At 43.4% G+C, this 12,256-nt stretch overlaps 1 protein-coding gene across 4 annotated transcripts in view; it reads left to right on the top strand.

Moving 5' to 3' along the window:
- Positions 1–12,256, top strand: part of EYA2 (EYA transcriptional coactivator and phosphatase 2) — a 270,278-nt gene that overhangs the window by 94,994 nt on the left and 163,028 nt on the right. The gene's annotated exons all lie outside the window — the stretch shown is intronic.

The following is a 12,256-nucleotide window of genomic DNA, read 5'->3' as shown; positions in this document are numbered from 1 at the left end:
AACGTCAACAACTCGGGTGCATTCTGGGAGTTGTAGTCGTTTTTCTATTATAAATCACAGAAGGAGAATGATTCTGGGGGGTAAACTCTGTGTGCATGTAATATGAAAAAGACTGAGCTCTCTGGTTTATTCCGCCTCCAATGACCCCATGTTTTGGCAGATTACGAATCTGGAGCACAGGGCGCTGAAGTTGTTCCATGTATGTGTCAGATGTCCCCCATGGCTGATCATTGCTTTAACACGTCGTAAAGTTCTTGCAGGCGTGGATTAATGATGAGAAAAGGATACCCCCATGCCTTCGGTGCAAGGTGATGTGATATTAAAGAGGCGAGGTCCACGGGGCGTCTCGCACTTGGCAATGGAGCAGTATGAGCCCTCCAGGTGCAAATCGTATGCCGAGGATCACCCAATGTATTTAAGTGCAGTTTGCGGGATGAGAATCTTGGTAACCAGGTTACACATGAACTAATCTTACTACTAATCATGTTTTACCATATATTGTCCAGAGAGGATAATTATGTCTACAAACTACTTAATTCCAGTAGGTCCCATCATTTGGAGTCCAGTCGCTTCCCCAGGGTCGCGTGTTATCAGACACCGCCGTTATCATCCTGGGTGGCACTCTGGAGATGGATTCATTGGTACTCTGCAACCAGGGCAAAGCCGACCACCCTCCCCAGTGCAGTCAGCAGTAACTTTAGTGGGATATATTTCTGAGAATGCAGAATGGTTGTGGTGTAACAACCACACTCCCGTCCCCCCACTTGTGAGAATTATATGGTAAGGTTTACGTTCATGGGAAGGTTGAAATGTTCCCAGGTCAGCCAGGAAGGTGACCGAGGCAGACTTTGATTTCAAGTGTGTATATATATATATATATGTATATATATATATATATTATTATTAAACCACATGCATCCAAAAACAAGGCAGAGCACATTATTATAATGTTCAACAGCATTTATGCAAACTGTGATATCATTAGTTCACTTTTTTAAATCTTTAATTCATATATATTAAGGTTTTTACCATTGGAATACTGGAGCCCTAGCCTGGTTTGGTTGCACTGTGTCAGCTACATCACTAGTAGCAAGTTAGGCTGTTTTACAGGTTTCGACCAACCTTGTTTTGTGTTACCTGCTGGGATTCTGTGATGTGTGCAACGCCTGCATGTTTTTGTGGTTTTATGTAAGGTGTAGCGCTTTTTTGCCCCAACAAGGTCACCTCAAAATACTGCGAGGCGATGAGGAAAGATAAGAAAATGGAAACCAGGATGGTCAGACAGCAAGGTCGCATCTTTTGAAAACTAGGCCTAAATTTATGTTTAAAAACAATTACACAGCACACAGTCTTACGTTTCAAATGAAGTGAATGCAGCCGACGTGATGATTGTTTCATCGAAAATGTCCTTTTCAACCTTGCTGGAGGGATTCATTAACATGTATCTGATCTCAGGGCTGTTTTACCTAAAATGTTGGGTTTCGTGGGTGTTTCTAAATAGAAGGTACTGTAAAAACGTTGTTTTGGATGCCAGAGGGTCTTAAATCTAAAGGTTATTTATCCAGGAAAAGGTAAGGTCACGTGAGGCCGCTTTTGAAGTAAATGTTGTGATCTCACACCCAAGAAATATAGGCAGGGCCGGCTTTAGGCGGTGCGATCGGTGCGGCCGCACCGGGTGCTGAGCTGGATGTGGGGGCGCTGACCTCAGGCAGGTGTTGTGTTTAACAATAACTTACGAAAATGGGGATTTAAAAGCACCTGCAGGAAAGTTCCTTGTGCGTCCAGCCTTCAGGAAACAATTACAATTTCAAGACAACTCTTTGTTGGAGTTGGTCATTGGGTGGGGGTGCCAAAATAAATTGCTGCACCGGGCGCCACCACCGCTAAAGCCGGCCCTGAATAAGGGGATAATATGATGACTTCACATAATTCTGCACTTTTTCATTTTATAGGGCAACCTTACTCGTACTAATAGTTAAGACCACATATGTATGTATTACGTGTGTAGTGAGTTTCTTAGTTGCACGCAACAAATGGATGTACCTTCGGTTTGTGTCTCGGAAGAAGCAGGAAAGTGGGCAGTGTATGTCCTTTTGGAACTTTTTGGGGTTTCAACATAAGACAAGAACCAAATCTCAGGTTGCAACCCTTGGGCACCTCATTGGGCCAGTCCGCGTTTGCTCTCAGCTGAGCTTTCAATGGGAACTGAACTGAGCGAGCTAATTGGCAAAGCTAGCTCCGCCCCATTTTGAAAACACAGATGTGTGTTGTCAGCATTGGCGGTGGGTCAGAAGAGACCATTCGTCGCTTGGAGGCACACGTTGAAAGGGAGAGTTGGTAGAGGTCTGCTTTGAGGTATTCAACGTGTAGTAGAGAAATGTAAGTCGTTGGTGGTCCTAGCTTCACCTACCTGGTTTGGTGCATCAATTCAAAACAGAGATGCACAGAGACGGCAGCTTTTTAAGGAGTCGTCATTAGACTAGGGGCATGGCCATTTAATTGAGCATTGGCCATGAAATAACAGTGAGACAAAGTTTTGTATTATACTATTGTTCTACTTTGCTTACCACAATTGGACATGTTGACAAACTCTCTGGTTGCTGACTCTCTACGGAGAGTAGGGATTTATAATATAAGATTAAGCACATTTGGGTCGATTGAGAGCATGTGGGTTGCAGCAAGCAGGGGGATGGGTAATCTAAATGGTCACTACCACCTTCCTACAATATCTATATCTATGTACCTGTATTTTAAACAAAGGTACAGTCCTCAGTTCTCCCCATCTCCAAGCTCGCTCGAGGAGACATGCATTCTGCAGATGTAACTTCATGACAGGGCACAGGGACATTTACTGGCTTCTCACATGATGTGATTTAAAACATCTTAGAAGCATCTACTGTGAAGTTGTCATGCTCATTACTGCTGGAAATTGGGAATGCCAAGTGAATTTGTAATAGCGACTCGTCTGGGTGCTTTTCCTGACTCCCCTCCATGTTGCACTTGCCATTCCGCGCTTCCCCTGTTGCTCTTTCACCAATGCGCATCTCCCCACGTGCGCCATGTTGCTCTCTTGCCCACTGCTTCCCCTCCCTCCCTCCGCGCTCGAATGTTGCTTTCACTCTCTCACCCGTTGCTTCTCCCCCACACACCCATACCTTCCCGTTGCCTGCTCGCCCACCTGCTTCCTGACTGCCCACTCCATGTTCCTCTCTTACCCCTTGCTGTTTCTACTCCCACACATGCACTCTGTGTTTCTTCTGTCCTCCAGCAGCGTGCTGTGTTGCTTCCACCTGTGTTGCTTCTGACCCCTGTGTTGCTTCCATCCATCCGCATTTTAAAAAAAAAATGCTTTCAATTTTTTTGTTGTTGTTACTGATCCATCTCGGATCGGTCACTTAACTGAAAAAAAAACACCTGTGTCATTTTGTAGGTACATCCCGAGTGGTGCGAGTGACTACAAAATGACACAAGCGTCAATGTCAGAGGCTTTTTAAAATTATTCTCTATATATGCTGCACAGCATAGCAAATGTGAGGCCAAGGCTTGTTAAAGGTAAGGTTTTCATCATGATGAGGCCTATTGATTATGTCTGAACATTACCCGTGGCCTAAAGAAATAAAAAGAAAATGTCCCTGTTGGGACACTCGAGGCAAGAGAGAATATTAATGGCTAGATTTCTTTCAGAGAATGCATTTGTAATAGGTTGATGAAACAAACATCTTTAACACATGTTTAGGACTATCAGCTGTTTTGGACCACCAAAAGTGATAAGATTGTCAACTGTGTTTAGACCTGCAACAATGTTGGACCATGAAATTGTTTTGGATTATCAACAATTTTAGACAGTTAACTTTTTTGGACAATCAAGAGTTTTTTTGGATTACTAGGAGTTTCAGACCGATAAACATTTTTGACTATCAACAATTCTGAAAAATTAACATATTTTTGATTGTGAGCTGTTATGGGCCATTAACTGCTTTTATGGGGCATTACCTGCTCACTATCATGCATGTAAGATGAATTATTTTAGTTAAAATCTTGTATGCCAAATTTATAGCTAAATTGCTACAAAAGCAAAATACTGGTCTCCGTTGCGACCTTTGTGAAATGTATATATTTTTGGTTAATATTTTTTTACATATTTTTTTTATTATTTTGACTGAGTAGTTATATCTTACACAATGTGAGATATGGTTTTGCCACTATGCCAGGACGTTTTCAATAATAAGTCGTTAGTTATCTGAAGACGTGTTCTACATACTTTAAAGAATTGTGAAGTATTCTGAAAAATTTAAATTAAGAAATAATAATAAGATAATGAAAAAACCTATGCACACTCTCTCTCTGGGCAGGACTTATACCTGAATCATTCTCTGATAGGTATGCGAATATGTTTCGGAAATATATTTCACAGATGTTGTGAACACGCACAGACTTAAAATTGTGTGAAAATCACATCATATTTGAGGTGGTTCCCCGATCATTGCTCTGGCACTGTCTTGGGAATGCCAATTTTCCACTGCCAAGAGTAATTTCCAGATGCAGAAGTTGTGCATGCTGTGCGTAGTTTGCATACATAATGGGGAATTGGCGAAGGGACACCTTCCTGCACAAAAACAACCCTGAGAGGCATTCTCCTCTTTCCACGTGTGAAGCAGCACACCTGGAAAGAGGAAAAAATGAGAAATGAAAACATTTCTCCTTGTTACTCCTGTTCTGGAGAGGCGTAAGGTTTTGGCACTTCCCCAGGTTTACAAGATTAAGTAAATCTGGGGCAGCGTCAAAATCCATGGATGTTGCTTGGGAAAACCCACTGCAGCCTCCATGGAACGCCTCCCTGGCGCAGCGTAAGGCAACACTGTGACTTGCGCTGCTTTGTCTCACTCCATGTCTGTGAGGCCATTCAGAGCCATGTAAAGTGGTTTTATGTGGCCTGATAGGGATGGTTGAGAGGCTTGCGCTGCGGGAGCATCACAAAAAGGAAAGCTGCGCAAGCCTCTCATAAATATGTCCCTTAGATCACACCTCCATATGTGCACCTTAAATGCTTCTCATTTTTTCAGCTACTAAGAAGTTAAACATGCATGACTTGCTACGCTTTCCATGAGTAAATCACTCTTACTCATTAACTGGACAACATTGCCTTGCAATGTTCAATGCATTTTTTGTTTATTTGGGCATTTCTTCCATTAATTTGGTAGTAATTGCATGTCCCAGGATCAGTGCTGGAATTAGAAAGATTACTTGGAAAACCTAAAAATTGGGGGTCTACGTGTGGAAGACAAAGGGGTGTAGTCACAAGGGGCGGAGCTTGAAAGGCTACTGATTGACACAGATCATCTTGTTGCTTCCACATCATAAGTTGCAGTCCTTCTTATATCACAAGGGTGCTCTATTTACCGGCATGGGCAGGGCCACTGGAATTATGCAGCAAACTAGCACCAAATTATGCCCCTCGGTTGACTAAATTATGCTGCAATAAAAGGAAAATTAGGCGGCATAATGAGGCACATTTTTGCTATTATTACTTCATTATTTTTATCTTTTATGCATGGCAATACTGTCTGGGCAAATATTTCACATCATTTGTACCAATTAAACAACCAAATACATAAATAAGCAACTGAAAGATGGCCAATTACCCTTTGTGAAGGGTCTTCCAATGCATGTGAACACATATCGCCACGTCTTTAGTAACTTTTGATCCATTTGAGACAGAATTTTTTTTGTTAAATTCTGGATTATGCTGCAAATGATGGGTAATGTGACAAACACACCAAATCCTTAAGTATGGCCAAAGCAGCAGAATCTCAGAATTCCTGTGACCCTGGTCATAGGTTTAAATCCTTATTGTATCTCAATCTGTTGTTGTTATAAGACTGCAAAGAATGGTTCCTGTGGGGATTAATAAAGTTTTGTTAGTATAGACAAGCACAATAACTGTCCTACTTTCTATATCCTGACTTTGTGTTTCTCCCAACTGTTGACCCTTAACATGTAATGTCAACAAGTATGGACGGTATGGGACTCCTTTACCTTATAACCTCCATTGTCTAAAGTTACATTTCCTTACGTTGATTTACACACATATGATTTATTGTGCCTCTGTGTGTGATGTAAGGTACTCTGATACCCTACCCTTCGTTACTTATTGCTATAACATAAATAATGTAAACAAATAAGTGCCTTCAAATCATTATTTGTGTAATTACTCATACATACAGATAAACCTTGCATTCTTACAGTGCAGGCAAATGTCTTACAAAGAGGGTTGAACAAAGTCAAAAACCGGCCTGCATGAGATAGTCTCTCTAAAGTTTCTGTGAAGTGATAAGTTGTGTGGCTTTGTTTCCCTGGCATCTAGGTGTTAGGCTCCTAGCCAAGATGATAGTTGAACAATAGAGGGAATGATGATCCTTTAAACCAGACCTTTGTTTTAGGCCCGGATGAAAGTAAAAATAAAGTTTCCTCACTGCCTGCAGGTAGGTGCTTTGAGCAGAATGCAGGCAGTGTGCATACCCTGATAATTTATGTCCCAGTGTCTGAAAAAGACAGAAGGACAAATTCAGAATGTGTCCACGAGGATCCGGCCCAGAAATAGGAGCTAGAGCCCGGGTCTGGCGTTCTTGTTTTGTCAACATGAAACTCCAACGTTGTTATGCTGATGCACAACAGTTACTGAACTGCAGTTAATATGGTTTTGTTAAAATTTCCCCCGTGTGCTAATATACAAGCGTTGCAGTACTAGGCATTTTGGAACCTATATTGACTGCAAGGCTGAGGCATATATGCTCAAGTAGAAAATCTTCTCACCTGTAACACATTTGCAGTGAAAGACAACAAAAAGACTACAGTACATGACCTTGGTTCACCGAGCAGTTTTTCTTGAACATCTGCCTATGAGAGTAAAATGCCATTAGTGGGCATTTGAAGGAATCCAGTTTCTATCCCAGACATAATATAAGTATTACTTTACAGTTCCATGTCACTTACACTGTTTTATGGTCTGGGCTCTCTAATTATAGAAGGCTGAATAGATTCAGGAATGACAAGCCCACAGACAATGTTGCCATGTCAGTTATTCTCCAGTGGCTGCTCGCCGGAGGTAAAAAGGGCGTGCGGCGCATGGCAGTGGGGTATGGGGTTGCGACAAAATAAAAAATACAAGAATAAAAAAAAAACATACCTGTCTCGCTGTGCTGCACTGCACCGCACTGCGCCGCTCTGCTGTCCTCACTGCAGACTCAGGCTCCCAGCCTGCCCTGCATCCAATCCTACCGCGGCTTTCATGCTGTGGCAGCATGAAAGCAACGGTACGATTGGACGGAGTACCCAGCCAGGGCACTCAGTGGCAGAGTGGGAGCCTCTTACTGCTCTTTTCAATCTGGCAATGCAGTGCCGGGTTGAAGAAAGCCTTGCGCGCATGTGTTTGGCGGGCCCGAGCCGGCCGGCCAAACATGCATGCGCATTGAGGAGGAGTGCTGTGCACTCCCTCTCTGTCTCTGTCATGCCATGGCCCCGCCCCTTTTACGATAAAACCATAATAAACCCAGCTTTGTCGTAAAGGTTTTGCAGAAGGGCGACAACATAGTGGAGGAGCCATTCCTGTTATTCTCCCTTTTAGCCAACCCTCTTTATCCACTGGGCTGTTATGACATTCCCATTTTTCTTCTGCCAACTGTAGTATGCTTTTTGGTGGAAAGAGACAGCCAGCTTCAGCCATTAGCTAACTTCACTATGAGTGACGCCATTTTACCCTTTCGAAAGGAGAAGATCCACACACAAAGTAGTTCTTTCAAGTGCCAGAGACTACTGCAACAGCAATGTGTTCTTTTTGAGACCAAAAGATATTTTTGATTCTAGCCATCAAAATAAATGAAGAAGGCAAAAGATTTTCTCATGAGTCCCTCAACTTTTGGCAGTTTCGAGTGTGCGGTTTGCCAAATGCCAAGGCAGCCTGTTCTGACCCATTCCATGCCTCTTTACTCTTCCGCTCCACACTTCCTTCTTCTTTATCTTACGCTTGAAGGTGTTTTTTTTACCTCCACTATCCCCATTTGTCACTGTTTTCTTATCTTTCTCTACCTCCTTTCACCAATTTCCTGTTACTTCCTCTTGTTCTGGGTCAAAGTCTAATGATGAAAAGTAAGTCACAGCTTTTACCCGCAGCCTAAACCACAGGCACACTTTGTCAGGATGGATGACAGTGTTTTAACATCCCTACTCGGGTGTCACAGAAGGCCTCAAACAAAGAATCAATTGAAAGCAAACTCAAAAACGTGTAATATAACGTTATTATTATTATTGTTGTTATTGTTGTTATCACAATAATATACAATAACCATAATAATAGCCAGAGTCTATTCTAGCTTTAGAAATACCAGATGTTACTAATGGTGAAGGTATGTAATGCAGTCATGGCCTTACAGTGATGAAAACCTGTGGCCTATCTTTTGTGCACACTTGTTTGTAGCAGATGCCTTCATCTGCCAAGCTCTCCTGGCTGTGACTTTTCATAACTTTGCAAAGCAGGACATAGTACACAACACATATGGCATCCAAGGCACTAATTCCTCAGGTGGGTGGACTGAACTACAAGGCTATGCCCTCTGGGATGCATTTCTGCTTCACCTTTAAGTTGAACCTAACCGTACAACGCTCAGAGGTCATTGAAGATCCTCCTGTTCATGGTCTCCCTGCAGATCTTGAGCATCTGAACGACTCATTGGGTAATCCTAGCTTAGCCCCTCTTTCACTCATCCCTCCCTCGTCCTCATTGTTTAAAATTGGCTGGCTATCCAGAAGTACAAGTACTCCATAAATAATAACCATTGGCAAAGCCTATGGGTCTAGCATGCAGTTTTAGACTTGGCTAAAACATAAAAAAAACCTGCTCCAGGAAAAAATAACAATCAAAACAAGCACTGGCTATGACAATAGGTCTTTCCTAGTGGGTCTATTACCTTTGCTGATGAGGATTGCTGATGCCTTGCAGCATGGACAAAACAAGAGGCAGGGTGAGTTGGCTTCTGGCTGTATCATTTCATTGGTGCAGGAATGCATCACCACTGATGTAGGCTCCTAGGAAATTAAACTTATGTCTGTTCTTCTACCGACTTGAGGTAGACTGTTAAATTTGAAAAAAAATTATTTTCACTAGTGCAAAGAGCTATTTCAAGGTAGAGGAGCTGACAGCAATTTGTTGCGTGGCCAACCCCAAAAATAAAAATGTGAAAAAGGGACTGACGGATGAAGGGACAGTGGAGGAGCTGAACTGGGAGAAACACGGGAGTGGAGTTGGAAAATAAAATTAAAATAAATCTGAGAGGAGAGGAGGGGAAAAGCAGCAGATGAGGGAAAAACATGCTGGTGGGGGAACGTACACAAGAGAGAGTGGAACAGGGAGTGCTGGACAGGAGACTTTGGCACACGAGAAACACACGAAAGAGCAAGAAAGCAGCTCACGATAGAGAGTAACAGAGCACAGGGGTGGATATTTGGCAGGACGGACTAGCACACGATGAATACAGCTGGAAACAACACACACTCTCATGAAATGCCTTACCGAAGGGAAAAAAAGTTCCCTAAAAGTGCACAGTGCAACTAGTCAGATCATCAAAAGGATGATAAAGAGGTTAGGCTCTGGGACATGAGAAGAGGAAAGCAAGCCACTGAATAAGCAGCAAGCAAATTGGGTTGACAATAAAGCCAACCAATGGCACGGTGGGCTGTAAATATGCTGCAAATGTTTGGTAAACCCACAAAAAAAGACCTAAAAATAATTACTCTCTGTGTACAAATAATCTATAAAATAACACTTTTAAAATAGGATTATTCAGTTCACCTTTTAGACATAAAATAGTCCCTCCTGCGTTACAATGCTGGCCAATAGCATGAGGTTAAAGACCAGTTACTCCTCCTGGTGGAGCCAAATTGTACTTCTCATATCTTTTCATTATTGGTACGATAGTTGTTGAGGAAGAACGCTGTCAAGCTAGACCTAAAAAGAAATATCATTTAAAAATGAGGTAAAATAGGGTAAGGGAAGTAAAAGTTATTTACCATAAAATTACATGATATGCAATGCACTTTTCTTTGCGTCAATCACATCGTTCTATATACATTATTTTTCACAAACATTTTGATCACACTCTTGGGCGCCGAGGTCATGCCCTTATGCTGAATGTACCCCGGAGTCCACCACCTACGACTTGTGTACAATAAACAAAAATGGATTTTAATCTTATTATTTTGCTCTGTAATTCCTTCCAACATTCAGCAATCAGGAACCCCTTCCTTGAAGCGACCATGAAGTGCGCTTGGAGTGCATCTCAGAAGTGCTTGAGGGGGTTTCCCTGGCCTCATAGTATCTTAGCAGCAGGACCTAAACAAAACAGAGAAAGCGAGTGAGAGCATAATGAACCGATGACAAAGAAGGGCCAACAGGAAGGCTTGATGGTCTCAAAATTAGAAAACTCAATAATGTGTGTGTAATAAAGCACAATCAATCAAAGCAGAGCTAATGACACCCCAGAGCTATGATGCAATTAGAGTGCATTGAAAAAGGTTCCTTTTTAGCATCTGCTCACCTTTGGTGAAAGAAAGCGAAGGGGTGGACATCCCTGGAAGGATGGGGACAGGACACCCCCGGATCCGTAGAACGGCTCACCGTGGGCGCAGGCGGGTTGCAATGGTGGGGCGGGCTGTGCCCGTGGCTGCAGGTGGTGGGCACCAGCACTCATTTTTGGTTCATACACATCATCAGGGTTTGACCAAGAGCAAGACCGAAAAAGTGAGAAAGGAGGAAAAGAGAAAGATAGGAAAGGCAGGGATGAAGACAACCTTCAAGGGAAGACTAGACAGGAAGTGGGGAGTAGTGGAACAAAGAGGCAAGAGGTGAGGTCAAGACTAGTCAACCTTGGCACTCGGCGCCAGTGGGGCCTCCGCAACAAGCACTCGCTCCTCACTCGATGGCTGCAGTCGCCCTGGTATTAGAGAACCCCAGGTCTTGCTCGGAGATTTATAGAGGGTTGCAACATCTGCCAAACATACATCCATATATGGTGTGTTTTGTGTTCATTTACTGTAAACCATACACTCTTAAGTAATTCACTTTTTTGCTGCCCCAAAGGAAATCCCTGACATATTTCCCTTACCCTTCACATTAAGCCTCGACTACTTCCCTATGGCCTGCACAGCACACACGCAGAATTCTAGACTCTGTGGTATCTGCATGTTTGAGCAGTTTTGAACGTGGCCGCTTGTAGTCCCCGGAAGTCATGGAGGTAGGGTTGGTGTCAAAGGGTCTGAAGGGAAAGTGTAGTGGGACAATACCTAACCAGAGGTGCCCTTCTCCAGCCGCTGGTATTTCTGGCTCCCACCTCTGGCTGTAGCATGGCACAATGCTTTGTCAAATGGAAGTTATTTTGCATTGAAAGCAGTTCAGGTGTTAAACTCCACAGGCCACCAGGCCCAGTATATAAGTGGACCATTTAGCTATATGGGCTAATGTACGTGTTTTCCGGATTCTGTTGTAATCTGAGGAGTTCTCATAACAACTGAGGGTGAGTGCTGTAGGTATGAAACCAGATTGTCTTTGACATTAGAAGAGTTTATTTACAAATGGCACTGGAATTCAAAACAACACTGTGCAGAATTATTTACATTATAATTAAAAACATTTCATGCAAAGCAAATTTCAATCTGACAATAAATCATGATAACCCCCACAAAACCAAGGATCCTCCCGCATTTTCGAACTCTGTTGGACCACACAGGTGAACCGTACCTCACCTGTATCAATGGGGGGGTGGTTCCCAACACCTCACCGTCCCTTCTCCTCGTGCTCAGGGTTCCGCCCCTCACAAACACCAATCTGCTGTGTGGGTGGAATGGGGTGGCCAGGAGCGGGAGTTCCGTGCCCACTCCAGCGCTCTGGGCATTCTAACCCCCCAAGCTGGTGTGTACACCCTCCGGTTGGTTCAGGACTGCAGGATCCTACCTTTGGTGTTATCCAGGAGACCCTGCATTGGGGACACCTTTGTTGCTTAGAGTGAATTTAGTATCTCATCTCACGCCTCATCTCACAATCTCATATCCAAGGGATAGGAAGGTGGGTAATGCCGATCGAGGCTCCATACTGCCAACACCGCATCCACGAAAAGTCCGGGGCCTGATTTGGGAGGGTACTTAAATACCCCCCAATGGATGCAGTGCCGGTGGCTGGAAGTGATGTGCCCCTGCGCGCCTCCCACCT

Source organism: Pleurodeles waltl, chromosome 7 (assembly GCF_031143425.1).
Source record: "Pleurodeles waltl isolate 20211129_DDA chromosome 7, aPleWal1.hap1.20221129, whole genome shotgun sequence".
In the NCBI taxonomy this organism is placed as follows: Eukaryota; Metazoa; Chordata; class Amphibia; order Caudata; family Salamandridae; genus Pleurodeles; species Pleurodeles waltl.
The sequence above is the reverse complement of the archived record's forward strand: the minus strand, read 5'-3'. Positions and strand labels throughout refer to the sequence as shown.